A 5,837-nucleotide genomic window follows, 5' to 3' on the forward strand; every position below is an offset into this window, starting at 1 on the left:
TAATCCCTAAGCATAATACTATCTCTCACTGTTCTCACATGCAATTCTCTCTGCCTATATGACATACAATGAGCATGAAAATACGCAACTTAGCAATTCTAAAAATGAATGAATGTATGAAGCCTGGTGTAAAAACACAGTTTATATATAAAAGTTGTTTTATGCCCAGTTAATCGATTAAGTGCCCTGTTAATTGATTAACGAGCTGTTTAGAATAACTGAATTCTGTTTTTCAGTTATCTGTTGAAACTGATTAAAACTGTTTTCATGTTAATCGATTAAAGACTTACTTAATCGATTAACTGGCATATTTTTAGTTAAGATATTAAATGGTAAACTACCTATATGTTATGCTTATCAACTATACATGTTTTACCATTATGTTATGCCTAAGATGCACAAATAACATGTATGATTAATGCATGAACATATAATAAGCTAGATGGCATGTCTCATGTAAATGATATGATAGTTTTTAGAACTTGTGAGATTTGCATCTAGGTTTACATAACCTAGACTCAATAACTAAGACTCTAGTTTAGACATGAAGCTCTTGAATCTTTGGCATGTTGATTTGTTGAGTTATCTTTAAGCTTTCACTAATTCCTTTGTCTTCATCAAAACATAGGCAAGCTAAGTGCTATCTTGACACTTTGCACTTTCAATCTCCCCTTTTTGATGATGACAAACTCAACACCATTTTTTTATGTATAGCTTCAAGATGGTCACATAATGCATGGTTGTTAATTTCAAAGTTAAAGCGCATAGCTAGACAACGGAAGCTGAATTTTATTTTACAACCTACACACATCAAACAACAAAACAACCTTTCTCCCCCTTTTGACATTATCAAAAAGATAAACTAAATGAAATTTTGGTCAAAAGTAAGAAGAGATATGAAGTGAACTTAAACTGTAATTAATCAATTAATAATGGGAATGTAATTAATCAACCAGTTGATGAAAAAATTGAACATGTGCACACATTGATTAGAATTTAATTGATTAAGACAAATGGACAATCGATTAAAACAACATAATACAACAATATAACAGATTTAATGGCATGAAAGATATATACATGAGCTAATCAAGCAAGAAATGATCAAACATTTATATTATAGCAGGCTCAATCAAACATAAGAGATACATATAACCAAACATGATCAATGATCATTAAACATATAATCATAATATATTTGACATAGATAGGATGTTATGTAAGCAAATTAAAACCAAAATATTAATGATTTAAGTTAAAATGTCATGCATATCAAGTCATAATAGTGCATCAAAAGTAGATAGTTACAAAGCAGCATAAATCCTAAAAAGCATAGGGAAAATATGTCTCAAAATTACAAAGCAGCATAAATCCTAAAAATTAGCCAGATAGAAGAACTAAACCTAAGGCAATCTAAGGTCTAAGAACTTCTAATTTAGGGATGCGGAGGAGGATCTCTGTCATCAGGTACAGTCAGACTACTATCACCCCGGATGAGGAATCTCAGCTTCTAAAATTCTGCACAAAAACTCTCATTCTGTGTCTCAATAGTGTTCTCAACAAAGCTCCTCATAGCCTGTGGTTGTCGATGTAGGCAACCTGACGCTCCTCAAATTGATCCAAATCAGTATGGTAGGAGTCCTTTAAAGACTGAAAATGTAAATCCATTCTGTTGTTCAGCCTTTGCTCCATGGCATCCAACTTAGCTAATCCAAAGGATGGTTCCTACGACGCAGTTCCAGATGGCTCCCCCCGAGTTATTGAATTAGGCTGATATGTACCAACCTGATCCTCATCATTAGATCCAAATCCACGATCGTGTAATCCTCTTAGTATTGCCAAGTACTTCCATACTTGTAGATACCCATCTTGTGGATAAGGATTTCACCAACAAGTGATCTTTATCAGAAGTCTCTGTAACGATGGTGTTAGTTATGTCAATATGCAGCTAGTCAATAATTCTCTATATGAAGATACTATAGGACAACACCTTGGATTGTGATGTAGAGACATTATACATGATCTTCAAGATCTCCTCATGCCAATTAATCATTATATTCTCCTTAACAACATACATAAATTTCAGATCATTAATAGTTGGTTGAGCATGATTGGTGTTTCTCTGAACTAGAATATATGCAATCAGATAGTGAAGCAATCTATACTCTATCGATAATGAACCAACTTTAGTTAGTTCTCCCTGGACATACAGATGGGGACCTCTCACATGATTTGTAAACCTTAGCAGCATCAAAATCCTTAAGCCATTCACAATCATTTAGGCTAACACCAGTGGTGGATATGCCACCCATATTCATAAAAATATCACTATCCAACTCAAATAGATTTCCCGAAACCATAGACCAATATCTGCCATCCTTATAACGAAAGTTGATGTAAAATTCCCTAATCAAAGCGGGGTATATATTACCCATTAATTCTAAAAACATCACAGCTCCTTGAGCTTGCATACCTTGTGGAAACTCAAAATTTTGTTCTGCCATCCAGGTTAGATCAACACACTTTATGTAGGTGGGTTTCCTTCCCTGAAACTTGGACAACCAGGTCTCCTGAAGTATGAGTGAGTAGTAGAGATCTCCACGGTCGTGCCTCACATTCGAATTTGAAGAGGAAGTAGTAGGAGGCCTACGAGTGTGTTGAGCAGTTGTCTTGAACCTCTTCGAACATCCTATTTCCATTGTTGATAGAAAACCATGAGTAATGAGAGGAGAAGAATGATAAGGGAGAGAACCTAAAGCTTAGGGTTTGGAATTGGGAATGGGGTTTCTTGGGAAATATGTGAAACAAATTGGATGAATTGAGGTGCAAAATAGGTAAAGGTGGGGTTTAATTCTTCTTTTAAGCTAAGATTTCGAATTTTTCTGTTGCATTTGAGATTTAGAGAGAAAAGGGGGAAGAAAAGGTTTGAAAAAATGGCAAAAATGCTACTGATTCTAATTTATCTGCTGCCATTAATCGATTAAGAGCTGCATTTAATCGATTAATTAGTGTTAAAATTCTAGATTTTCAAAAAAAAAAATGAGCCCAGGTAATCGATTAAAATGAATCTTAATCAATTAAATTTAGTGAAAAAAATGAAATATTTGCTACTGGAACTCATTTTAATCAATTAAGAAATATAGTTAATCGATTAACTAACATCAGATTTGTAGAATCAAGAGGTTTTTGGGTTTTAAAAGCATGCATAGATTTCTAACAATTATCAAGCAATTTTTAATCAAACACATATACATTTTCAGCTTATCATACAAGATCATGAGTCATAATAGGAATATAATGCATTCACAACAAATATACATTTTGAAGCATATAAGACATTAATCATGCGAGACATACAATAACATTTTTAGACGATTTTAATCAAGATAATTTTTATCAAGGATTCCAAGTTCTCTTCAAATAAACATAGAAAGTATCTCGTGAGAGAGGCTTGGTGAATATATCAGCCAATTGTTTAGTAGTTTCAACAAATTCAAGCACACAATTGCCTTTTTGTACATGGTCATGCAAGAAATGATGTCTAATTTCAATATGTTTGGTTCTAGAATGCAAATTGGATTCTTGGATAGGTTTATGGCACTTGTATTATCACATTTTATAGGAATCTTTTCAAGGTTAAGTCCAAAGTCCTTAAGTTGCTGCTTCATCCAAAGGATTTGAGCGTAACACACACCGGCGGTAATGTATTACGCTTGCTTTTTGTTGTGCCATGCAACTAAGGAACTGCCTAATAAGTGACAAGTCCCCCTAGTGCTCTTCCGATCCAACTTACATCCCGCAAAATCGGAATCGGAATACCCTACCAAGGATAATGAGGCATCCATAGGATACCATAATCCCATATTAGATGTTCCTTTTAAATATCTCACGATGCGTGTTACAATAGTATAATGTGAATCTTTAGGCAAAACTTGAAATCTAGCACATATACAAACACTAAACATAATATTGGGGCGACTCATAGTTAAATACAATAATGAGCCGATAATCCCATAATACTTGGTTACCTCGATTGCTTTTCCCATTTCATCTTTGTCTAGATAGCAAGCGAATGCCATAGGTGTTGAAACCTCTTTACACTTTTCCATGTCGAACTTCTCCAATAAGTCCTTGCAATATTTCGATTGATGAATGAAGATGTCACTTTCTATTTGTTTGATTTTTAGTCCAAGAAAGAAGGTCAGCTCATCCATCATCGACATCTCGAATTCACCCTGCATCATCTCAGAAAATTCTTTACAAAGAATGTCATTAGTAGATCCAAAGATTATATCATCAACATATATTTGAACTAGTAGCACATGATTATCTAATCTACCAATAAAAAGGATAGTATCAACTATACCCCTCACGAACCCTTTTTTCCAAGAGGAAAGAGCTCAATCTATCATACCAAGCTCTGGGAGCTTGTTTCAGGCCATAAAGGGCCTTTTTGAGCTTATATACATGGTTCAGATATTTAAAATTTTCAAAGCCGGGAGGTTGATCTACATATACCTCCTCTTGAATGTAGCCATTCAAGAAGGCGCTCTTGACATCCATTTGAAAGAGCTTGAAGTTCATAATCGATGCAAAGGATAAAAGCATCCTAATGGCCTCTAATTTGGCTACAAGAGCGTAGGTCTCATCATAGTCGATGCCCTCCCCCTGGTTGTAGCCTTTGGCCATTAAGCGAGCTTTATTTCTGATTATCAAGCCAGATTCATCTAATATATTACGAAAGACCCATCTATTACCAATCACTGGATGTTTTTTAGGCTTATGGACCAAGTCCCATACATTATTACGCTCGAACTAGTTTAGCTCTTCTTGCATAGCTATACCCCAATGCACATCCTCAATGGCCTCATCGATGGTCTTAGGCTCGATTTGAGATACAAACGCAACAAAGTTACAAAAATTACGTAAAGAGCTGCGGGTTACCACCTCCATAGTTATATCATGTATCACTTTGTCGAGTGGATGATCCTTCTTGGTATTCCACGTGATTGGCAGGTCCTGATACTCATCTTGGACAATTTGCTCTACTTCTGCTTCTTTGTCCTGATCCATGTCCTTAGAGTATGCTTCTTCTAAAGCACTTGCAACATCATCAGAAAATACCTTCCTCTTCTCTTTTGGAGAAGATTCGTCAAAATGGACATGCACATACTCTTCTACTTGCATTGCATATTTATTAAAGACTCAATAAACTTTACTGTGCAATGAATATCCCAAAAATATACCCTCATCAACTTTTGAATCAAATTTACTTAAAGCTCTTTTTCCATTATTTAATATAAAACATTTACAACCAAAAGTATGAAAATGAGCAATATTAGGTCGCATGAAAATGAGTATTATTGGGTTTTTAGCCTTTTAAATTCATAAGGATTTTTTGAAAAAGTAGGCCTCAAGAGTATATGGTTAATCACATAGCAAGCTGTATGCACATCATCAACCCAATAACATTTAGGAACCTTGGTATCGTTTAGCATGGTTATAGCAAGCTCCTCTAAGACACGATTCTTCCTCTCAACAACTCCATTTTGTTGAGGGGTACGAGGGGCTGAGAATTGATACATAATACCATATTTATCACAAAATTTGTCAAATTGATGGTTTTCAAATTCGTTACCATGATCGGATCGAATATATACTATCTTATGATTAAACTGATTTTGGATTTGTTTGGCAAGGATTTTGAAAGACTTGAAAGCATCGCTCTTGGACGATAGAAATAGTGTCCATGTGAATCTAGAGAAATTGTCAACGATTACTAAAGCATAAAACTTACCACCAAAACTCAACCTATGATGGCCCAAACAAGTCCATAT

The sequence above is a fragment of the Lupinus angustifolius genome, chromosome LG20 (assembly GCF_001865875.1).
Source record: "Lupinus angustifolius cultivar Tanjil chromosome LG20, LupAngTanjil_v1.0, whole genome shotgun sequence".
Classification (NCBI taxonomy): Eukaryota; Viridiplantae; Streptophyta; class Magnoliopsida; order Fabales; family Fabaceae; genus Lupinus; species Lupinus angustifolius.